General features: G+C 40.5%; 1 long non-coding RNA gene across 1 annotated transcript in view; it reads left to right on the forward strand.

Annotated features, from left to right (window-relative positions):
* LOC308481379 overlaps nucleotides 1–26,398 on the forward strand; it is a 916,155-nt gene that overhangs the window by 21,233 nt on the left and 868,524 nt on the right. The gene's annotated exons all lie outside the window — the stretch shown is intronic.

A 26,398-nucleotide genomic window follows, 5' to 3' on the forward strand; every position in this document is an offset into this window, starting at 1 on the left:
GACGAGTTCCTAATGACGAGGGGCCACAATCTGCTCCCAGACCATGACTGTAAATATGGAATATGTCTAAGTCAATAAGTATCTGAAAACAAAATAAGGCTTAAGGCTCCTAATGGAGACCCAGGCCCACACTCACAATAGCGGCGGCGGGGGGGGGGGGGATAGTGTCACATTATTTTAATAGAATAATATATCATGTTACGCAGCATTTAAGGGTGATTATATATGTTTTGCTTTGGTCTCTTTTTGAGCCGAGCTCTGAAATCAAATCTCCCGTTGATATAAGGGATCGGTTTGCTTTCACAAGCATGTTGATCTGTTTGCTTAAAGAATTCTTTCACATGGTCCCTAGGCACTAGAGTTAATACTCTAGTCACATGTCATACTGTTTCTGGAGCTAAAATGCTGACATCATATTCCGAAAGAGTAAGAGGGCCAATACACTCAGAAATCAAGTAGCCATGAGACTCCACCTGCCATCCCAGATACACACAAGCACACACACATAACACAAAAATGGGGAACTGGCTCAGCAATTGCAAGACACACAATTTACAATGGAAGCCTCTACTTAATATTCCGCTTGATCTGCCAAGTTTATAGCCTGGCAAATCTGAATACAAATGTTGATGCAAATGAGGATTCATTATTCTTACATCGTCTTTGTGTTGAAGCTTAATGTAACTTGGTTCCTGTGGTTGCTCAGGGAATGTAGCTTGTAAGACAACAACAAGTATGAGAAAGAAGAAGATGAGAAAGAGAAAGAGAGAGACTTAAACGGCATGAAAAGGAAGTAAGAAACCAACAATAAATAGAAATAAATATTAGACTTTCAGTTTGAGAGTACAGAGATAACAATACCTCTGTTGCAGCATTTTCTTGCATATAAAGTACATTTGTTTACAACCATCAGAAGAGAAGGAGTTAACTAACCAAGAACATTCTTCAGAGTCAAAACACAACAATCCTCCTTTCACCGATCACACAATATTGTGCCCATTTGAATGTCAGTGCCCCAACATCGGGACCTTTTTGCTTTCTTATCCCAAATATAGAGCTCATCAGTCAGAAGAATCACTGTAGTCAGCTTTGTAATCATTGCAAATTAATAACAGCAACCGCTATAGCAGCAACCAGGCACACTACTCCTTTCATTATACATTAGTACTGAATAATGGAGAAACATGATAATTAAGCAAAATGAAGGACAATTAACAAATTACACTGATTTTTTTGAGCATTTAAATCACACATTTATTGGTTACTGTAACCCATTGCAAGCAAAAGTGGAATAATACTAAATAAAGGAAAACAAAGATGCTGCAGAAATTAACATTAGACCCCTCTAATCCTACAGTAACACCGTCCTGATGAATCTCCTGCACCGTTACCTTTTGCTCTACACATAAATACCTTCCCGATATGCAAAAATGTACTGTAGCTTTTAATTTTAAGAGACGCTGTACTGCTTAGCATATGCAACGATCCTAAAGTCAATGCTGCAAGGCTTGCTTCTTCATCCATAAATAAAGCACATTTGCATCCATTCAGTCAAATTAGCTCCATATAGAAAAAAAGGTGGTTATAATTAGCTCCTCTTTCAGGTTCACGGTTTAAAACTCAAGCGTGCCTGCTGTCTTGATTAAATCCACCATCCTCTTCCAATAGCTAGTGCTAATTCTTCCAAGGAAATATTCAGTTGAGGTGTTATTTTATTCTGCACTGCTGTTAGTTGTCTAATTTACGCCAAGTCCCTGCAGTGCTTTCCTTAAGCCATCCTCTTTGTCTTGCCTTTGAAATTTACCAAATCTTACAAGAAATCAATACTTAATTGATTATTCACTTTTCTGCAGCTTCAAACAGCAAGCACGCATAAGATCCCGGCGTAGTCACCCAATTTCCAATGCAGGAGGTTGTTTGGTGGCAGGGATCTGCAGGTATCCAGCAAAGCTCTGCAGTGGCGTGGAGTGCCAGCATCCGACGAAGGAAATGAAGATACACTAATGAAGCTGGGAAAGTGAGACGGATCCATCTCAATGCTTTAGATAAAAACAATCCTAGAAGGCACTGGCAATCGGATATACAGGAACACGATTTCTCCCCCCTGCAGTTCTCCCTTTGTTTCTTCCTTACCCTTTTCTTCTCTTGGCACTGAACTGGAGTATCCAAACTGGCACCGAACTCTGAGAACTCCGCGCCGGAATGGGGGTTGAGAACCGTGCTCTATCTCTGGCACAGAATAAGGATGGCAAGCACGTAACGTTACGAAATGTAGGACAAATTCGAAAGAGAGAGAGAGGGAGAGAGGGAGAGCAAGAGACAGATGGTGGATCTGGCTAGATGCCAAAGCCAGTGAAATGAATTACATTGCTGAATAACTGTACACCATTGATTCTGCCACTTGTTGCTGCTTGGCAAAAAAAAAAAAAGAGAGAGAGAGAGAGAGAGTGAGAGAGAGAGAAAGAGAAAGAGAAAGAGAGAAAGAAAGAGAGAAAAGGGGGGAAAGGCCCTGATGTTGGCAGGACTCTCTCCTTGAACATCATGCAAGCTGCATGCAACTTGGGACACAAAACTCACGGAGGCGACAGCCATAGGCTCTGTGAAAGGCAAGCATGAATGTTTGTGTGCATGATACCAAAACAGAAAAAGAAAACAAAAAGGTCTGTATGTGTATGTGTGTGAGTGCATGTGTGTGTGTGAGTGAGTGAGAGAGAATGTGTGTGTGTGTGTGTGTGTGTGTGTGTGTGTGTGTGTGTGTGTAGGGGTGAAAACAATCACTGCAATCCAGCCATTTTGTTTAATGAAGAATGGAAGGCTGGCATTCAGAGACGTGGTTATGTGCCGCATATTAATATGTGCTCGGTAGACATCCTCCCCCCCCTTTTTGAAATGAGTGGCACAGGAATGAAGCCCTCTATAGAACAGCCTCAGTGGGAGCAGGCAACACACAAGGTAACATATCATCGCTAAACCTATAAGCGTGTGGCACACAGACTCCCGCAGAAGAACAAGTTGCTGTCTGACGTGAAGAAAAGCTGGTCCCACGGTTGCAAGGTTTAGGGGTGTGTGTGTTTCTTCCTCACCCCCCCCCAAAAAAGATAGCCAGAGTCTTAGCAGATTGTTCAATAAATGCTTCATACCCGGGATGAAGGGAAACATTATGGGATGCCCAGGGGGCTTTAGAAATCAAATACAGTGTTTGAGTAGCACAATTTGAGGTACATTATATAAAAAAAGCAATTTGAATTGCCAATGAGGCGACATATCTGCATGCTAATTAGACCTGTGTCAAGCTTAGACTGCGGGTTTTTCTGTTGATGGCTTGGAATGTGCTTGTAACTCTGCCGAGAGATTGTTTCTGCATAAATTATCAGCTTTGTCCTGCTGATCATTTTCCGCAAACAAACATGAAATGTAAGATCAAAAGGCAATTCTGAAATTAAAATTATTGATTGATAAAAGCCTAGATTTCAGAATCTAATTAAGAGGAGGCACAAACAAACGCCGATATTATTACAGATTGTGCCTGAGCTGGCGGTGAGATTGTGCAACACTTGTAATTTATCTTTGTTTATGCAGCCAGGATATTAAAAATGTAATTAAAATGGTAAAATGATCAGATCAGAAATAGCCACCTAGTGGCAAGTATATTATTTTAAATGGATTATAAAAGCAGTCATCTGTGCAAATAAATGAGGGTGGGGGCAGGGGTTTCGTGACAAGCACAGCATCTCGCTGCAAACTTGGTGACCAATTTGTCTTTTGCTAATAAGTTGCCTTTTGTGTTTGGCTACTTAGATAAGCAACATCATTTATAACCCTCATTTGCACGCTAATAAACATTCTGTTATTACAGGTGGTGTAGGGAACATCTTTTATAAATTACTGCAGGTGAAAAGAAAGGGAAAAGGAAAGGTGGGGGGGAGGAAGGAAGCATTCTAGACGTACACTGTACAGTATGTGAAGGTAGGCTATTCACCTTACAGTCACTGGAAGAGCTGCTACGTTTTAATCAAGAAAAAGAAAATCTTACAATTTTGCTTAAAAATAACAAGCTATTTATCTTCGTTGCACAGTCTTGGTGTCCATGTGGACATTGTGAGGTGTGGATCCATTCAGTTTCTTTTGGGCATTCTGTTTCTCCTCAGGGCCAGGGAATGGTCTCCCCACTGTGCGGACAGAGCTGTGTATATCTGAATCAGAACCTCATGGATCACAACCAAAACATGGAAGCCATTTCCTTGCATTTTTGAATTCATAAGTAACAAACTCTTTCTGAGCTGTCTAGCAATAGCACTTCTTGAAATACTACATCAAGTTGTCTTCTTTTTTTTGGGGGGGGGGAACCTTCATAATGCCATGTAATAGAGAAAGGTATTTTGCCACTCTCATCACAGAATTTGGGGCTGCCAAAGCAGAGCAAAGAGCCAGGGTATAGAAAAATGGGAAAGCAATAAAGTCATTAGTTTACAGCATTTGTCAGAGGGGGAATGGTTTAACTCATGTTCTTATTCGCTTTTTCACAGGAAATCACAGTGGAAACATTCAAATCCTTCAGAAATTTGCAAATTAGGGCTCTGTCAGCAGCTCTAGGGTCTATTGTTAGGTGCACTTAAAATGCCAGATTAAATATTAATATGCAGTTAGAGTTGTGCTATTTTGCAATCCTTGAAACCCTATTAGTAAATCATCATCTGGTGACTGATGCAAGAAATTTCAAGGCACCAACAATACAAAGAATGCTCCTCAGCCTGATGGATCAGTGATTTTTATTTTTATTTTTAGTAAATCAAGGTTTGGACATGTATAGCTGGGTGCAAATATGTGTACATTTTGCAAAAACTTGGAGGACATTTTCTGCACAAAAATTTTATTCAGCAATTTTATGCACAGGCTGGAAACCAAAACACATGGATTGGTTCTGTGTAATCCATAATTTATCTCAAGACTGTTATTCATGTAACAGACAGCCCTTGAACCCATTATTCCAAAGGTTGTCTGGGAAGAGAAGCTGAATGAGCTTTTCTTACTGCAGGTCCCATTCAGGAAGAATTGCAAGACAAAAACCAGGCATTTGTGTGTTTATTTTATTTAGTTCATTTATTAAGTTTGTATATTGTCCTTCTTCTGAAGACCACAGGGTGGTTCGCAATTATGGTAAAAATACAAAACAAGAACATAGAACATACCCTCCAACATTTCTCCAATGAAAATAGGGATTTGCCATTCCACAAGGATAATTTGACTATTTATAGCCCATGGATCTTACTGGGTTAACCCAGGCACCTGGGCAGCTTCCAACACACATAAAAATGTAATAAAACATCATACATTTTTTTAAAAAAACTTCCCCATACAGAATTGCTTTTAGATGGCTCGGGGGGCGGTTAGCTCCATACCCTCCAACATTTCTCGAATGAAAATAAGGATGTCCTAAGGAAAAGTGGGACATTCTGGTATCAAATCAGAAACCAGGATGGCTTCTCTAAATCATGGAAATAGTGGACACTTGGATAGAATACATACACTATGATAGAATACATAATAAAACAAAAACCAACCCACAAACACATTTAAAAAGCCATAGAAAGTTATCTGCAAAAAGCCTGCTTTTAGAGAAACATTTTTACCTGGCCCCTAAAGATATGTAATGAAGGCACCAGGAGAGCCTTGTTTTATGCTTTGACCTTGTAATTGCCTTAGTTTATTGTGGAGAGAAACAGGAATGGATACTTGCCATGTGGACTAGGTCACAGAAAGGGTAGGTCCTTCTGGATAGCGGAGTATCAGATTGCTCCATGATTCCCTTATTCAAAATAAATAAACTCTCCCACAAATACATTCTCCAGGACGGAATGAATGAAACAGCCAATTTCTGGTCCAAGTCAGTAGTGCATGTGTTCATTCATAAATCAATTCAATAACATTGCTGAATCCATCTGCGCATTAAAAAACCCAGCAATATGAAAATTTGCATTATTATTATTTTAAAAACACCAAAATACACATCATTGTGCACATTTTATGCTAAAACATGCATTTCAATGCATATTATGGTGTGGTCCAAGAAATGCATTATAAAACGTGGAGAGCTGTGAAAGCGAAAGGATAGCTGCATTGTGATCCATGCGTTCTTTGGGGAAGTGCAAATCAGGTTGACTCAGAAATGCAGAGCTGAGGTAATCCTCAAGCACCTGTACCTCCAAGCCAAGTCTAGCAGGCATGTGCCAATAAATACCCAGCCAGAGCCATGATATTCAGCCAATTCTCCCCATTTGACAGGGAATATGGGACGCTTGTTTTTCCTTTAATCACACTTCTTCCCATCAGCCGGCCCTTCTGGGTCACGCAAGCAAGCTTATGCTCCATTCCCCCCCCCTATAAATTCACCAACTCTATTTCCACAGTGACCCATTTTCCAGACCACCAGCATAACAGGTATCAGAGCTCCAACTGGTGACCCAGAGCCAGTGAAGATAAGTCCTAAGTCCCTGTTGATCAACAGTGTCCATGAGATACATTAGCCTGGCTTTGCTCATCTGACTCCTATGCCAAGCCTCTGCTAATTTCATTGCCATTACCACAGCATCATTCTCTGTTGCTTCCGGTGTACATGGGTCCAGTATCTCTCCACAATATTGCCTACTCTGACAGCCAAAATTGGAGCAGCAATGGCCATCAAAAGTAACATGTAGCTGGGACAGGTGATGCTCCTGGGAAGATTTGGAAAAGTGGGTTGGGGTGGTGGGAGTCACTAAGGTAACGTGGCCCAAAAAAAGTTCGAGGACCTATGGTATCATCTGGCGATAATATAGAGAGGATCTTTCAGTGTACAGTGGTAACTCTTATTCAAGCTTCTCATCCCGATAACCTGGCAGTGCAAAAAGGAGTGAGGAACTTGTGATCCTCAAGAGGGATCCTCAAGAGCTCTGCCATCCCTCCCCACTGGGCATGCTGGGGGGGGTGTTGGGGGTTGGCATCTAGCAACATCGGGATGGGCACAGATCAGCTGCCCCTCGTATAAAGTATTGAAAATTGCGAAGAGGGACTGGAGAAGTACTTAAGAGAAACAGGCATTCTAGAATGGACGGATGAGAGATAAATGCAGGATAATAAAATGAAAAACGTCATTAACTCACAAGCTCTCACTACAGAGATAAAAACTCCCATGACATATGGCAATCTTGGATATGTGGCTGACATCCAACCTACTGCTTGATGCATTACTAGCCAGGCTTTTATTTTTTTCCTATATAAAAGAAACACTCATTCATTGGCAATGCTCATTTCATACAGATGGGGCCTGGTAATTCCTCATAATAGGGATTTAAACCTCATTTAGATGTTTACTAATTAGAAAGCATTTTCATGTGCACAGATAGTTGCACAACATATGCCAGGCTGCTGTTTCACATCTGTCCTTTTTTGCTCTCATGGCTTCGCTTCTACCCTTGTTCTTAGCAGTCAGCTGGAACTCACACGGAAATCATCTCTAAAAGCATCTGTAGAGAAGCCTCCCTCCTGACCTGCTCACAGCTTTACTGCCAATACTGTCTACCAGAAATCAAGAAGTTTTTTTTTTTTGTGTGTGTGTGTTTCTGAGGTCAGCCTTTGTGAAAGTATTTTTTTTCCTATTATCACTGCAAAGTTCATATACATTTTTTAAAAAAGTATAAATTCAGACATTTTTGCTAAATCAGAACTGAACCCTTTAGATTATGAATGAATAAAGCACGACGATATAGAAATCACTCACATGATCATATTATACTACTGACAGTGGGCCATAATACGAATTTTGCATCCTGTGCTGAAAATGTTAAAATCTGTCATATAGATTCATGGACAATAATAATGAAAGGGGGCAAAAAATGCAATGTATTAAGAAATGTCCATTTTTAATATTTTAAAATGTTGTGTGCATGTGTGTGTGTTTTTAAAAGAACACAATCCAAATCAATAGTCTTTCTGGTATTGACACTGCAAAGTAATATACAGTTTAAGAGAACACACTAAACAATTTGAAACATTCCTGTGGGCTTTTAACATGAGTTAGAGCCTGCTGGAATCAAAATCTCATTGGTTGGGTTTCATAGAGAGTGTTCTAATTTTCACTAAGTCCTGATCAATGTGAATTTATTGCCACTTAGACAAATAGAAAACCAGATTGTTTGCACACAACCAAATTGGCCTGAATATATGACCAGGTTCAGGGGAAAAACCACGAATATATTCTTTCAAAGATATAGAATCCTGAATTGTCCCATCCAGATGACCTCTCTTCCATGACTTCCCAAAACCTCATGGCTTTACTCTGCAAAGTTTACAGGCGTGAAGTGGAGCATAGATGAATAACTTTAATTGGCTTCCCCATTTATGCATCCATCCATGTTTCTAGGGATGGACAGATCACTCTATTTCTCACAGGTCAATTTTGCATGTGTTCATTCATAAGTCTGCATGAGTGGAATGACTTCTGCTTGCGCAATGTAACTTTTCCTCCCACTCCTCCCCCATGCACTGCCTGGACCCCCCCCCCATCTGCCCTAGGAATGCCTCCAATCCTCTAGTGCAGATTTGTGGAAAGATGAAGGGGGCCCCAGAGTGAAGAAAAGTTCTGTTGCACAAGTAGAAATTGTTCCACTTTTGCAATGACTTTGGATTAAACCCATATTGTATCTCAATGTACACTTCTGTATTTCACTCTAAAACATACTTTTTGGGGACCTTTTTTTTTTTAGCTCACAAAATTTGGAGAAGAGTGAAACCTGGAAGTTAATTATTTTAGGATCTTTGTATTAATGCAAATTGAAGAAGTTCACTTCAAACTGTGGATCAAATGAAATGCTCCTCCACTCTCGGCTTGTTTCGCATTCTACTGTCGTTCTCTGCACTCAGTTTTACCAAATCTTACATGACTATAAATAACCTGTTTTACCAGCTCTTAGTTCTACTGTGGGGCCAACTTTATCCACAATCCCTATCTCTCCCTGTGCATTACTGTGTTATGAATCTTGAGAAGGCCACTTCACACATGACAGGCTGTGCAAATAAGATTTCTGGCCCATGTACTCACTGCAGAATAAGCAAACACATCACACTTACCAAAGTGAGAGGAGACGTGGTTTTGTCTACATGGAGATGTTTTTCTCGTATGAGAAATGCAATTCATGAAACAACTCTTAACTGCATTGTGGTACAGTAGTCATTCATAGTTTGGTGTTGTGCGAATCCTACCTCAAAGGCACTGGAACGCCTGTGAACTACAAGATTACACAATATGTGGCCTAAGAGCTCATCCGAACTTTGCTTTGCAGCCGTGGAAAACCAGAATGACCATTTGCTCTGGTTTGGCAGTAAAGATGGTTTTTTTCTGGGGAAAGCGGCTGGTCAAAGAGCAGACCTGTGCCTAGAAAGCACAAGGAAAAGGTAAGTGTGGATGCCCAAACTAGTCATTTGGGTCCATGCCATTTTTTTGCACCTTGTCATGGACCAGGAGTCATCTGCTGAACAGCAGCCTGAAGGGGGAGAAGGCAGAGTAGCTCCACCTGCAGCTGATCAACCTTCCAAGACATGGAGGAGAAGGTGCTGATGAGAACCAGCTGATTTCAGCCTTTTTAAGCAGAGCTTCTAGCAGCAGTCAGATGCTGGTAACAACGTTTGTGATTCCTGGCCTGATCTCGCTGTTTCCTGCTCGTCTTGACCCCAAGATCATTGGATTCCGTGAGCCCTGGACTGTATTTACCACATGGATTGCTGTTCGCCCGACCCTAGGGCTGGACCTGACTTTGGATGCTGACTTCCTCCAGGCAAGTACACCTCGGAGACTCTTTTTGTTCATATTTGGGTACCTTTTTTTTTTAGCTCACAAAATTTGGCCTCCCACTCCATCCACTGAGCTCTGCACATGGTTGCTCAACAATCAAACTATAACACACCTGCTCATGAATAAATTTGTTCTATCCTATTTGCAGTGTAATGCATTTTTTTATTTTAAAAAATCGGCACAAAATGTGCATTTGAATGCTTATTTCTAAGTGCATTTTCATGATTTTTGTTTTGTTTTAAGAATTGCATCAGAACATTTCAGAAGTGTGAAAGCCAGTGGGTAGCTAATGGAGCAATCCAAAACCCCAGTATCCCATGTTGGTGGAAATCTGGATGTGGTAGAAGTATCTGTTTGCTCAGCTCCACTGGCAAGTGGCTTCCTTGGAGTTCCTACTGCACCCATCAAAAACTAGGGCAGGTTGAAGCTTTGTCAGTGGTATCCCTGTCATCAGGGTACTATAGAAACGCTTGAAATGAGGCATGCTTGGGCAGCGAGAGGGTCAAAGAAGGGGCTGAGCTAGGCTGTCCAGGGATCTCCCTATAGCTGCCAGTGATGGGACTCTGCCCTCCCACCGCTGTCTTCCCCCAGGGAGTGGAGGGACTCCACAGGTTTAGGTTGTGTGTAGGAGTGTAGGGAAGGAAGGTTCCACTGGTGGAGCCCTGATATAGTGCTATGTTGAATACCACCCATTGGTACATTACATACTAAACAATTGCTCTGATACATAACATGGCATGATGCAGGCTATGCTATTTGACAATATTATCAGGCAGTAGGACAGCATTTGGCATCCACATCCTGGGAACATGTTTGCTGGCTGGTTGTGAAGCTGGTAATCTTGGGAGTATTCCATTAATCAGAAATGTCAAGGTTGAAATAGTTTTGCATGCAAAAATAAATAAATACCCAAAATCTCCAGGTACAGTCTGTGTCCAAAAGGGAAATATTCCCCAGAGACATTTCTCTATAAACAAACAAAGCTTTCCTAGTGAAGAAAATGATTGCAAGTTTTACTTGGCCTCTACTAGTTTCCAAATCAGATCAAAAAAGTCACCTTACACCTCTATAAAAAGGATTATTTCTGTAATTATCTGTCCATGTGGCCTCATCAGTCACTATATGCAATCATTTCATGGCATTCAGATTCTGCACAAAAACATCAAGGCCTCAGCACAAATATTATTACTGTAATGGGTTTTCACTCCTAGAGTCATCAGGGGAAGGGATTAATTTTGCTTTCTTTTTATGCACGCATTACAGCGCGTAGGAACACACTACAATGCTTCCAATTTGAAAATTGTGATGCAATGTTATGAGAACAACACTTTTGAAAACAGGGCCATCCATTCAGCTACATTTCCCCCCTATTTAATGGAAGTTTTTCTCAAGGGCAACAGAGACAGCAATTTTTTATTGTATTAATTAGTTCATGTTAACCTAAACAATATCTATTTCAAATACTGTTCATTAAAACATCATAATTCCTTTCTTCCTCCCTCCCCCACCTCTTTATTGATACTCATTTGTAAACATTTAGAACCAGTACATTGTTGTAAAGAGGTTTTATGGATTGATCCTTGCATCTGTTACTTTCTAGGTGTACAATATCTGTCTATCTGTCTGTGTACCCTTTCATCTGTCCATCCACCCACGTGCACACAAACACACACATTACCCTGAGACTGTTGTTCAAGTGGTGGGCATCATTGGATATTGTCCTTATTTTGTGTCCTAAATATGGATCATAAAATGAATTTTCACATGGAGTTTTAACCCATTCACCAATTAATGTGGAAACAGAATGGAATAGAGTTATGAAAGACCGCAGTGAAATTGACATGGACCAGAGATACTGACCCAACCCTATTTGTCAAAACATCTGGTACGTTCAGGTACATTGCAGATCTATAGGTATAGATATATGTATAGGGTTGTGTGGAGGTTGTTTAGCTTCCACATATCATAGCAACCATTGAATGTATCATTCATGATCCCCACCCCCAAAATTTATTTGTCTCTTGCACATTTCTGGGATCCTACCATATTTGTATTTTTAACTGGTGCTAAATCAATATGTTGTTGTTGTTGTTGTGATTTTAAGAACAAGATGGAAATGAGAAGAGCAATAATTTAATCTTCTCTGTCCTAAGATGTACAAATTCCCATGGAAACTGTATGGAATGCACATATAGATAGAACATAACAGTCTATTAACACCATAGGAATCTGACAGAAATTTGTCCTCAGTTTACAATGAATCTTTGTGGTAGCTAATCCTCAGCAGTGAAAATGTTCAGTGTACAGAATGGTTAAATAGAAGCTTATCTCCCTTTCTGTGCCTTTATCTTCATTATCACTTTAAGACAGATCCTTTCGGAAGATCTTCAAGGTTCCTAGCAAAGGTAACCAAAATGTCAATAAAGCACCTAACAAATTAAAGAAAACCAAACTGTCTATAGATTTAAAGTTTTAAGATGTAGCAAATGCCTAATTCCTTTGGAAGGAAAGGCATCCTTTTACATTCAGCGACACAAGCCCTTTTTTTGATAGAAACTAATCTCACCAAAGAAAACGCTGAAATTTGAGGCTGCAGGTTTCATACTATCATCTGCAGAATTTGGCAACCTCAAGTGAGTCTGCCATAGGCAATTGGATTTTTATTTTCTCCAGCTAGGGCCATTCAGAATGCTCCAAACCTTTAGCACAATGCAATTTTAAAACTGTAATACAAATATTTAAAGGAACTCAGAACCCAGCTTCCTTGCATCTGTTTCCAAAGGAAAAGTATAAAATCTGAGTGTAGCTTGATAATGGGTGGCTTCTTAATTTCAATGCAAACTGCCCAAAATCCGGGATGAATTGCTTCGTGGGATGTGCTATAGGTATTTATTGGCTCCCCTACACAAGGAGATCCATTTTCTACTAAGACTGTGTACACGATAATTAAAGTGCACGGTTTCGTCCAAAGAATCCTAAAATTTGACTTTTGTTCAAGGTGCAGAGAATTGTTGTTCTGCCACCGTTAAACTACAGTTTCCAGAAATCTTTGGATTAAGTCATGTGCTTTAAAGGTATGGTGTGTACACAGCCTTACTTTCTAACATCACTGTAAACCATGGGTAGGCAAACTAAGGCCCGGGGGCTGGATCGGGCCCAATCGCCTTCTAAATCCAGCTCACAGATGGTCCGGGAATCAGCATGTTTTTACATGAGTAGAATGTGTGCTTTTATTTAAAATGCATCTTTGGGTTATTTGTGGGGCCTGTCTGGTGTTTTTACATGAGTAGAATGTGTGCTTTTATTTAAGAGCCAGTGTGGTGTAGTGGTTAAGAGCGGTAGACTTGTAATCTGGTGAACAGGGTTCACGTCCCTGCTCCTCCACATGCAGCTGCTGGGTGACCTTGGGCTAGTCACACTTCTCTGAAGTCTCTCAGCCCCACTCACCTCAAAGAATGTTTCTTGTGGGGGAGAAAGCGAAAGGAGAATGTTAGCCACTTTGAGACTCCTTCGGGTAGTGATGAAGCGGGATATCAAATCCCAAATCCTCCTCCTCCTCCTCCTCCTCCTCCTCCTCCTCCTCCTCCTCAATGCATCTCTGGGTTATTTGTGGGGCATAGGAATTCATTCATTATTTTTTCTTTCAAAATATAGTCCGGCCCCCCACAAGGTCTGAGGGACAGTGAACCGGCCCCCTGCTGAAAAAGTTTGCTGACCCCTGTTGTAAACTGTGGAGAGGGCTAAGGACCCTGACCCCAGTCTCCCCATGACTGCCAGCTCTACTGCGGTGCTTGACTGATAATTCAGGATTCCTGATCATGGAGGCAGGGAGGGGCAGACAAAAGTTGGGAATGGAGAGGGTGGTGCCATTGTGCACAGGGATGTTGGAGGCAGGGGTAATGTGCACACCCCTAGCTTAATGCCCACATTCAGGTTGCATACCTCAAGTGGGCTTAAGCACGCAGTTGTTGAACATGCTTTGCAGTCATTAGCTCAGCTTCTGTGATGTCATGGAATGGTTATAAAGCCTATAAATGGTTCCATAGCTTATAGATCAGCGATATATTTCCATGCTTCTTCCCACCAAAAACACTCACAGCAATTTTTCATTGATTTTGATTGTGGTAGGCAGCTGAGTGGGTTTCCCTGAGTGAACAGGGAAAAGGAATTTGTGGAAATAGTTATAATCAACACTTTTGATGAAATGTGGGTCAGTGCTTCATTTTTTAAATAATGTTGAATTATAAAGCTGTATATCTGTTTACCCAAAGGTATATTTCTCTATATACTCATAGCCAGGCTTCGTCAACCTCAGCCCTCCAGGTGTTTTTGGTCTACATCTCCCATGATCCCTAGCTAGCAGAACCAGTGGTCAGGGATGATGGGAATTGTAGTCTCAAAACATCTGGAGGGCCGACGTTGAGGAAGCCTGCTCATAGCTATAATATATGCTTAACGCTTACTTGCACTGATATCAGAACTTGTTTTTCACCTGTTGTTCTTGAGAGGGAGAGAGAGAATCAATTTGCATAAGTTTGGGTTTGGCTGTTGCTTTTTATTAGTTGATGTAGTCTCCTAGGTTCCCAAAGGTTTGAAAATTTCAAAAAATGCTGTCAAAATTGCTTCAATACTTTGTAACTGGCAAAAAGCTGAAACTGTTTTGTGTAGGGGGGGCAGTTGAAGGAGAGGGAGGAGTTAGCAACATCTTGAATTAAAACAGGAGAGTTCGCCTACATAAGGAATGCCAGAATGATCTGTTCACTTGGAGTTAATTGAAAAATGGATAGCAAGCAGTTTTTCCTGGTTTTTTTTCCAGAAGACTTTCTAAAGCCATCACTATAAATTATCAGAATACTTCTAGGCAATGGCCAGTGAATTAGAACTAAGCTGTAACATTGCATCATCTATATAGTTGTAAAATAGATTTAACAGAAGCCAGAAATAAATCATTGACAAATAAATCCAATAAACATGGTCTGAATATTGAACCTTGGCGGACACCGCTGTCCATTTCAGCCAAGCCAGATTTCTTGCCCAGTACAAATTTGAGTTCTTTTTTAAACAGTTATGCTTCTAAGATAAGTGACTTATCCTCAAGAGCATCATATTTTTATCTTCGCTAATCAGCATCCTACAGCCAATCAAATCAAATGCTTTTGTAAAAATGAAAAAAAAAATCAACTCAAACCAAATGGCTCAGCACCACTGAACACTCACTGCCCAGTAGTAAATATTCATGTTATATTCATTGAAAAATGTTGAAAATGTGCTTGGGTAGCTAAACCTGCTTAGATTTGGCACTCTATCTGAAGACAAACTAGTATCCTGCTTTGAAGCAGGGGCTTCCAATAAATGTTAGATGCTGGGCTTAATATTAGTTCTGTGCACCTATCTTTGCTTGTCTTTTTGCAGGGTGTAAAGAGTAGGGACCTGTCTCACTGATTTGGCTTGTATTCAGACAGGGGCATATTATGCTATCTGAATGCAGCTTTAAATATTATTATTATTATTATTATTATTATTATTATTATTATTATATATATATAGTAATTCATCAATAATAATAAAGCTTTACCCTCTGAGTCATCTGAATTAGATGCTCCTTGTTTACTTTTAATAATAATAATAATAATAATAAGCAACTGGGAGCCGCTTTCTCTTTCCTCTTAGCAGAGCTCTGTGAACCTGCCCCACGGAGCAAGCAGTTTCTGCTCTGTCTCTCTTTCTATCTCTCTCGCTCTCACTCTCTCCTTGCTCCAATCACAAGGACTGTAATAAATGATGTCAGAGGTTTTTGCCCAATTCCAGCTCTCCTGCCATCTAACAGATGGAGCCAGTGTGGTGTAGCGGTTAAGAGCGGTGGACTCGTAATCTGGGGAACTGGGTTCACGTCTCTGCTCCTCCACATGCAGCTGCTGGGTGACTTTGGGCTAGTCACACTTCTCTGAAGTCTCTCAGTCCCACTCACCTCACACAGTGTTTGTTGTGGGGGAGGAAGGGAAAGGAGAATGTTAGCCGCTTTGAGACTCCTTCAGGTAGTGATAAAGCAGGATATCAAATCCAAACTCCTCTTCTTCTTCAACAACCCTTTTACAAGTTCATTTACATGGCTTGTTGGGAAACAAAGTTCAAATGTGGAAAAGAAAGGCAGGCAGCCATGTCCATCAACTTTGCCCTCCCCCTCAAATATTTTATTGGGGGGAGGGCAAAGGGATCTGGACCCTTATAAGTTGGCACCTATGAAGGGGTTTAAGGAACTTAACATTCTTTAGATTATATTCATTGGAACCAGCAGGAGTGACCAGCACTGTGAGCTGGTGCCACAGAACCACCTTCCTGACACTGGTATTATCACTGATTCTGTGGCAGGATGGGGTGACAAAGTTGGGGTTGCATGGGCACATCAGTACAGACAGTTTGGTTCTCCTGCTAGTGCACTCATGCAGCCCTAACCTTACCAATATGTTGACCTGTGGTAAGCATCAGCAAAGCTAGTGTCAGGAAGGTGACTCCAGCCTGAAATCCAGTTTGTGTGCCAGTTCATGTACCCACAATGACTTGAAGGGGTGCATGTTCTGCAGCAGGTAACAGAAAATGGTGGGGGCTGCCAGTGGCCCTGAAGCATCTATTTTTATGGCAGCATTAAGCCCCCTCCCCCATCATTGCTTTTTGCATCAAATATAAAAACTGTATTCAATGCATATATGCAAATACATAGCTTGGAAGCATGACATTCTATTGTTAAAGGATTAAATTGCTGCACTGAAGAGCTCTCACATGAGAAGAGTCTTTTACAGATCTCTCTGAAATAACCTAATGGCAGTAGTCATTACTAGGCTTCTAACAGGAAGCCAAGGTGTTACCTTGTGGCTCAACATGCAGCAAAACATGATATTCCACTGAGATTTAAGCTTTTATTTCTCCAAGCAAAATCTTATTTCAGATTAAGACATTTATAATGCGGGTAGTCCAGTTAGCATTAACATTTTTATTAGCTATGTAGGCTATCTATAGGCTATAGGTGACCTTTGGCAACCAAGTGTTCTTTAAACAGCTGGCAATATCATAAAGCAATATCAGCCAATCATAAAAACATGCACTTGATTATTTTTTCCAAGATGAACTCAATCAATATACCATCACCTTGATGGTTAAGGATGTCTTTGCAGGCTGTGTAATAACAACCAGGCTGCTTCCTTATGCACACTTCTTGGGGAGCAAGTCTGAGTAAACATCTCTAGGACTGAGCTGCAAAAGAGAGTTGCTATCAAATCCAACAAGTAGGAGCAAATGTTTGTGAATTTTACTTTCTGATTCTTCTGTTACTTAACACACTTTGTATATTAAATTCCTTTACTACTTGTAATAATAGTGTAAGAAGAGTAAAATTCAACAGCTACCCAGAGAAGCAGGGTGAGTGGGAAGATGCCAAGATCATTGCCAAGGTTTTTGATGGCCTCTTGAAACATTAGAACAGGGAGTATTAGAAACTGTGACCATCCAGGTATTGCCAAACTGCAAACCCATGATCTGCATTCTTGATCATTGACTATGCTGGTTGAGGAAGATGGGAGCTGTACTCTAGTATCCAATCAGCCACCCCTGTGTTAGAACAAGGAACCATTTCAATGACTCTCCTAACCATCTTGAAAATAGGTGGAGTTTAGAGCTGAACGCAAAATGTATAATTCTAATCTGAATGTGCTTACCAAACTATCACATTGCACCATCTTTTATATTTTCCACAAACTCTTTAAATATACGCATATGGTCTGAACCAAAGACACATCTTTGAAATGCATAATTTTATTCTGAAGGAGCATACTAATTTTTATTCAGTTGACTCAATCTTTAGAGCTGATCTCATGATACGCTATTGTTCTCTCTCTCTTCCTCACTTTTCAAAATGGCATTTGAAACTATTCAGAAATGGTGACCTGAGGATGTGTGACAACTTTTATTCAAATATTGCAAAAGTCAGCTGAGAAAGAAACAAACTGCCTGACAGACTTCCCAATGGAATGCTGAATCTTCATTTTGGACCCAAAACTTCATTTCCCCCCCAAACCCCAACAATTAAGATCCATTAGTTATACAAATGAGCACGAACATTCCTAGATGTGGGTTATTAGATTATAACTATAGGGGTGTTCAGATTACATTCAAGAAGGTACAATCTATGTACCTCTGTATGTATGCAACAGCTGAGCTCTCTAAATCAGCAGGTGTACATTGTCTCACACAAACACTTGCACTTGTGTTGGGTCAGATTGTACCTGTGATCAGTGTGTTAACAGGCTGGATCTCTCAAGTGGTGAGTGTCACTTGAATCAGAGCCAAAATGAGGCCTTTGGGAAATAAGAGGTGGTACCAGCAAGCTAGACAGAACTCTTAAGTTTGCAAAACTCTCAAGTATCTTTTCTCAAAAACAACCAACCAACCACCACCACCAAATCAGGGCACCCTTCTCAAAAAGATTCCAAGAAGGATTACACCCAAAGCAGACAACAAGCACCTCTTAAGTCTTAGCTTTTCGCAAGTGCAAAAACTATAACACTCAAACAATATAATGCTATAATGCTGCTGTGTCCCCTCAGTGCACTGATACCCTATGGCAGGCTTCCTCAACCTCATTGGCCTACAACTCCCATGATCCCTAGCTAGCAGGACCAGTGGTCAGGGATGATGGGAATTGTAGTCTCAAAACATCCGGAGGGCCGAGGTTGAGGAAGCCTGCCGTATGGCCTTTTGGAGAGTTACTGCAAGGAAACGCTCAGTGTTCTTGTGGCATTCCCTACCACCCATCCTTTTTTTTTGGTAGTGTTTTACATTCCCATGTAGTACAAGTATGCATCCAATTTAGATGCATCCTGGATCAAAATGGGTTGCTTTAGAGGGATTTGGAGCCTGCTGGAGGGTATAAGGTGGTGTGAATCAATGTGGGGAGTGTCAGGAAGCCAAGTGAATGCTTCACCCTACCATGCCATCTGCTTGGCAGAGATAATCAAAGGATGGGCACCTTTGCTTGGAATTAACAAGAAGCATATATATATATGTGTGTGTGTCACTATGTTACACACAATAACCAATCAGCAGGTAGGGTCCTCATGTGTGATGATCTATATCCACAGTTCATGATCATTCCCATATGGAAGTGCCATCTACTTAGGAATGTATTACATGTGAAATTGTCTTACTACCCGACATTTAAAATTCAGATTTCTTTGTATACTTGTCAATGCCTCTCTCACTTCATTAGAACCAATATCAAAATTCTGGCTGATGCTAAAAGAGCAGGCTTGTAGATTGTAGCTTTGTTTTCAGCGTTTTGAAATCTATTTTAACAGTTTCAAAAGTGGAGGCAAAGTCAGTTATTTAGAGACCCAATTTCAGCTGCAGGTCTGGATGATTTGCCAAATCTAGACTTATACGCTGCAAAAGAAAACAATTTATTGCCATTCTTTGATAAGCATAAAGAATGCTAAAATGGATTAAAGTGTTCCTTCCAATTAAAGAGAGATTTACCATGGGCCATTCTTGTGGGCGTCCTTTAAAACGATCCGCAGCCTAAGTATTATGGATGGGAAACACAATGCATTTTCAAATGCTATTCAGTATAGGATGCCTTTATTACAGAGGTTTAACATGTTAAATGCAGTTTTGGCTGATGTGAGAGAACACTGTAGGAGCCTTCTAATGGATTTCAGATAGACAGAGGCCAAAATCCTTCCATGAGTTACTAGAGACCTGAAAACCTGGTTCAGCTTTCAGACAATTCAATATCACATGCTATTTTTATGTCCTGCGCTTCCTGAATGCATTTATCATCTATCTGGGGGCAGGGAGCACTATTTACAATGAAACAATAAGCGTCATCTTTGCATTTATTGCTTTGAGATGAACAGAGTAGGCTTTTTTTTTTTTTTTTTAAAGTAAAATAAACCCTGATTTGAGATGCTTCCTGGCATATATATATTTAAAACTTTAAGTTTTGTTATTGACATTAAGAAGATACCTCCTACCCAATTAAGAATACCAAATGGTTACAATGAGGAGATAATAGTTCCACAGCTTGTATAGTGAGGACTGTTGCAATACTGAGAGCAAGCTATAACCAATTATTCACACAAGAAAGCATTTAAATGGCTGTTATATGAACATAGACAGCTGCTTTATACCATGTCACAACAGTGGTCCATTCGGTTTAATACTGTCAGTGTTGACTAGTAGTGGGTCTCCAAGGTTTGAGGCGTCTTCCAGAGCTACATGGAGAAGCTGGGGACTGAACATGGGAACCTTTATATGCAAATCATGTGTTCTACCACTAAGCCATAGCAGTTCCCTAGTATATGAATATGAAGATTGACTTGATAGAGGGGCAGAGGGAAATGTGGTTATCAATGTTTCATCTCTCTTCCTGGACTTATTACACCAACTCTGAATGCTTGTACAGTGGTACCTCGGGTTACATACGCTTCAGGTTGCAGACTCCGCTAACCCAGAAATAGTACCTTGGGTTAAGAACTTTGCTTCAGGATGAGAACAGAAATCGTGCTCCAGCGGCACAGCAGCAGTGGCAGCGGGAGGCCCCATTAGCTAAAGTGGTGCTTCAGGCTAAGAACAGTTTCAGGTTAAGAACGGATTAAGTACTTAACCCGAGGTACCACGGTACTTTGTGTTCGGTATATGTTCAATAGTTTCTTGATTCGGCTTGTGTATCTACCACCCCACTACTTAATAGTCTCCCTGTCTGAGCTGCCTGAGAGAGCCTCAGATCCAGTGTTGAGGGTCTTCAGGTTTTTCCTAAATTTGCATTATCAGGAGTGGCTCTGCGCCTCCTGGCCACCACAGAACTGTCCAAGAATATCAGCATATGATGTTGCACCCTCTGGATTTGGTTTTCTCTGCTAAGATATTTGATGGTGATGTCTAGCTGGAGGAACTTTCAACAGTTGTATTGTCATGGTATATCATTTCCTAGTAAGGTTTGGGCTCACTGTGGATTCAGCCTTCTGCAGGGATAAGGCACCAGTTGGGACCCAGACGCTGTTGGATCTCAATGGTTTCCTAAACTTTCCTAAACAGAAAATGAAATTTTCTGTTCATATGGCTGGCCCCCATTTCCAAGTCCTGAGCCATAGTTCAGCATTACCTTTTAGGGTTCGGCAAACACATGAGGTGGGTGCAATGACAGCAATGATGAACATCTTGCCAACATGCACATTTTAGAATCCAGGAAAAGCAGGGTCCTAAAACTCATAGGAAGCCTTCCTTAGTACAGGAGACTCCCTACTTCACCAGGTCACCCTCTGCAAGTTGGAGGGCTATAAAAATAAGAAGTGGGGTACAGCTGGTTAGCTGATCCTCACTGCCTCTACTTCCATCTTTGCTGAACTCTAAAAGGCAGTGACTGAGCAGGGCTCTGCTCGGTCTTTGATATATGGAGAGAACCAGGTGGGATGGACATGATCAATAGTACCCTGTCCCACGAAATAAAGCCTAATTTTTTCATGACTGAGGCATTTCCTTGCTTCTCCTTCTTTTCTATGTCTTTTCACATTGCTGCTGTTTTTAAATGGTGCTTCTAGATTTATCTGTTGATTTTGTGTTCAAATTGTTCTGATGTGTCTTAACACCTTAATGAGATCTTTTAAACTGAAAGGTAGGGTAAAATAAGCAAATAAAATATATGAATAAATTAACACATTATTAAATAAGCCACTTATTATAAACAATGATATGGTTAACATGACTATTTGATCTAGAAAATATAGAAAATAATATAAATATTGCTGTGTTGCTGGTAAGAGGAACCAGAAATCAATTTTATCTCTTTGAGGAAAATGTACATCTCTTGACATTTTAGCTTAAGACATTGGCAATAAGTTCACATTCGTGTGACAGCACAGTTCACATTGATGTAAGCAATTCATTCCTTGTGTCAGTGCAAATTTAATAAAACTTTCAGTGTAATAAACAAAAACAAAAGGAGCAAATGAAGCCCCAGTGACAGTTCTTAGTAAATGTTGCTTTGTAGGTCTTAACGAGTAAGTCAGGATTTCGTGGGTAGGGGAGAAGTCTATACTTTCAACTGGAAGCAAGACAGGATTTTATTTCAGTTGTCATTAATAGGTAACATTATTTTTTCAGTTCTGGATGTTTCACAAAAGGAGCCCACGGAACAAAACCATCAAGATGTAAGGAATGCACTTCAGGAAACAAAGCAGGAGCCCGTGGGGAAGAAATAAATAAATAACACCATGAACCAAAATTGTGCACACGTATTGCTGAGGGTCACACAACAAAGCACAACACAACTCATCCACTCTGAGCTTTTACAAAGTCTGTCTATTGAGATTTCTCATTTTTTTCCAATCTTAAATTCAGTTCACCTCATTCCTGTATACATCTGCATTTTTTTTAACAAAAGAAAAGGCCTGCATGCCATACCTGCACATTTCCATGTGCATTTCTCCTAATATACACACTCTGTATCCAATTTCACCTAGTATGTCTGTGGAGCTGACAACTGTTACAGGTGCCACATAATACTTGTTCCACATTTGTAAGGAACTGATCTTTTAGCGTGGCAGCGGTTGTGCTTCGGAACTTCCTCCTTATTATTTTTTTTAAATAATATTTATTGATTTTCCAACCATTTAAACACAATAAAACAGGAAAACAAAAAAGGAAAAGAAAAAGCAAAGAAGAGAAAAGAAAGAACATAAGATTAACAAAACAAGACGCAAACCATTTAAAACACAAAACAATTTCAATATCTTAACTTTCATTCCCTTATTTCCACGACCTCCTCACACCTCCCTTTTTGTATTCCACTTCTATTAATTGTTTCAGCAATTCCTTTCCATCTTCCCCTGTTTATTGATTTTCAACCGTTTAACACAACAAAACAGAAAGACAAAAAAGAACAAAAAAAGAAAGAAAAAGAAAAACATAGAACTAACAAAGCAATACACAAACCATTTCAAACACAAAGCAATTTCAATGTCTAATTTTTCATTCCCTTATTTCCACGACCTCCTCACACCTCCCTTTTTGTATTCCACTTCTGTTAATTGTTTCAGCAATTCCTTTCCATCTTCCTCTGTTTTCTATCCTATAATTATCTTAACATATTCTAATCTTATTTTCCCTTTAATACTCTATTAATCTATTTATACTTAATTCCTTATAGCATTTCTACTAAAGCCATATAACTTCATTCCAACATTTTTCTAACATTTATTATTTTTACAGTATTTCTATAAATAGTCTTAAACTTTTTCCAGTCTTCTTCCACTGACTCTTCTCCCTGGTCTCGGATTTCTGCCAGTCGTTTCCGCCAATTCCATATAGTCCATCAACTTCATCTGCCATTCTTCCCGGATAGATAAATCTTGTGTCTTCCAGTACTTCACAATGAGTATTCTTGCTGCTATTGTTGCATACGTGAAAAGAGTTCTATCCTTCTTTAACACCAATTGGCCGACCATGCCCAGGAGAAAGGCCTCTGGTTTCTTCAAAAAGGTATATTTAAATACCTTTTTCATTTCATTATGAATCATCTCCCAAAGTGTCTTAATCCTTGGGCATGTCCACCAAAGGTGAACTCTAATCCTCAAATTCGTCTGTTTTTCTTTAAGTTCAGTCATAGCAAGCGTCAACTTATATTCATCAAGTTGCCTTCTGTAGGGCTGGGGCTCTCTTTCTCTTTCTCTCCAGTTGTGTTTCTTTACATTCAGTGACAACAGCTTTTTCCCTGGCCTCCTCCGCAGTTTGCCATATCGAAATAGGTTCCTGTGTCAATTTCTGGGTAGTTTCTATATTAGTATTATTTATACTTTCTATATTTAAGTTAATTTTAGTGATTGAAACATCCACTTTCGCATTTATCGTGTCCATTTTCCTGTGAAGCTGATCCAATGAGTCATTTATCTTAAATAATGCAGCCACTAGAGCCTCTTCTGTCAACATTTCTCTTGGTTTTACATATACTAGTACAAAGGCTGCAACAGAAAGAGCAGGGGGGCCTGATGATGGACCTCTCCTGGATTGTTGCCAAGTCCTCCCAGACCTTAATGTTTTGTCAGCAGTTGACTGGTCTGTTTTTCCTCTTCCATTAACCATAACACTTAAAAGATTCAAGGTCAGTCCCAGAGTCTCACGGTTTTTAACTTGCAGCTGGAAATTTCCCTAACCCAACTCTTGTAAAGCAACCGGTTTCAAAGGCTTCCACTAGGGGGAAACAGTTTCTATTTGTAATAGTCAATAGTATCCTCTTTTAAACAATCCAAAATTAGTTTCAAGTTAGTTTCAATTTTCAGTTACTTTTACTCCTTTTTAAAGCAGCCGGAAACAGTAGAAACAATGTATTTCTCTTGTTTAACTAGCTGTCAATGAATGTTCTAAACGCTGTCAATGAACATTCCAAAATACATCAGTCCTACTAGCAGCCCGTTTCCAGGGTCAGAGCGGCGGTATTTTAGATCTCTTCGCTCTCTCCTGCAGGCATACTCAGTCCACAACTTCCCCCCCTCTTCTCCTGCCTCCAAAGGGGGGTTTTGTTCTTTACCGATGGAAGTTTAATCTTTTACAAAAGACTTTCCAGGACTCCAGCTTGCAACTTCATTGCCTCAGTCTATTTACAAAAGGGGAAGGCGGACTTCCTGTTTTGAACCTCCCCGTTACGATGCCAAATTAAACATTTAGAAATCCAATTCTTCTGCTTAAACTCTACTCACGGGTAATTACTTTAAAATCAAATTGTCCACAGGAAAAGGTCAGCGCTCTCCGGCAACGGCTATGCAGCTTCGCTCCGTGGAAGAAGCAGACGATTCGATGCACCGTGCCACTCACCCCACGTCGCTCTGGAGCCCGAAAAACCGGGGTTCCCCGCGAGTGGGGGAAGCGCAAAAGGTGCCCGCCGAATCCCACGCTCACAGGCTTCTCCCGCCTGTGATTTTAACGGGTCTCTGCCTTCGCCGTGGCGGCCAGACCCAGATTCCCACAGAGCAGATTCCTCCCGGTCAGAGGAATTCCGCCATTACCGGAGGCGCCTCCCCGGAAGTCGCCCGGAACTTCCTCCTTATTTGTACAACCTACAAGCTCTTTTTGGCATTTTTGTTTAGGCAAAACAAACATATTTTGTTTTTGGTTTTTTGAAGGTTTAAAATTGTTTTTAACTTCTTTAAAATTCTAATTTCATTGTCTTATTCTTTTTGTAAACTGTTTTGAGGTTAGGTTAAGCTGTATATAAATCTCATGAAACATATGAATGGATAAATAGCATATATGCATTTTTACAAGCACCCCCACTCCAACAGAATGCATTTCTGCACATTAATTTGTATTGATGTACACATTTTTATGTATGCCTTGCACTACTTTATGCATTTTTATAGACATTCTTTGTTTGGAGAACAGCATCGCAAAATTCAGATAAGTGGAAATTTTGAAGAAGTTTCAGCTTGCGTGCTGATTTGGGAAGTGAGAATTTATAGGTTCACATTAAAACAGAATCCAAACAAATTTCTCCTCTGATCCTTACTTTACCATCAGTAGGTCTTGGGTATTTTTGCTTCATTCAGATAATACAGTGAATATTCACTTTATAGTAAATGTTGAGGTCAATAAACAAAACCCAAATTCTATGCTTCGGATGTTGATGTTCGGTGCAGCAAATAAATTATGCAAATTAAATAAATGTACCTCTTGTCAATTCAGGGGCATTCCATGCCTACTTCAGTTTTTAAAGGCCTGAATTTTGTAAGCAGTCTTGTGAGGTACAAGCCCTGCAAGGCAGATTAAAAATCTATAAAAGAAATAAGAATAAAAGAAGCTCAAAAGCCTCTTCATCTACAAACTGTGTGCTACATTGGTTTGAATGGGGTGGGAAAATGGTAACACCCATTACGAGGTAGTAGCAGGCCTCGGTGGGTCAATCTCCTTTCTCCACCACCTCCCTGCCTTGCACTGAACAGTAGGAGGAGCTTTTTGGATAGTTTCACAGCAGCAAAACAAGTGGAAAACATGAGACAAGGTGCTTATATATGTTCCAATGTGTGGTTGGATCATAGCCCTTTTAAAATCCAGAAAGCTGGCACTAGGCTTGAAGAGACTTACCAGTGTCACTGAGCGGATACCCAGTGTAAGATAAAAGGGATGCGGGTGGCACTGTGGTCTAAACCACTGAGCCTCTTGGACTTTCCAAACAGAAGGTTGGCGGTTCAAATCCACACAATGGGGTGGGCTCCTGTTGCTCAGTCCCAGCTCCTGCCTACCTAGCAGTTTGAAAGCATGCCAGTGCAAGTACCTGTGGCGGGAAGGTAAACGGCATTTCCGTGTGCTCTGGTTTCCGTCACGGTATTCTGTTGTGCCAGAAGTGGTTTAGTCATGCTGGCCACATGACCTGGAAAGCTGTCTGTGGAGAAACGCCACCTCCCTCGGCCTGAAAGTGAGATGAGTGCCGCAACCTCATGGTCACCTTTGACTGGACTTAACCGTCCAGGGGCCCTTTACCTTTTTTTACCTTTACCCAGTGTAACATTCTACCAATGTTTCAGGGTCTTCCAC

The sequence above is a fragment of the Podarcis pityusensis genome, assembly GCF_964106645.2.
Source record: "Podarcis pityusensis genome assembly, chromosome: 7".
Classification (NCBI taxonomy): Eukaryota; Metazoa; Chordata; class Lepidosauria; order Squamata; family Lacertidae; genus Podarcis; species Podarcis pityusensis.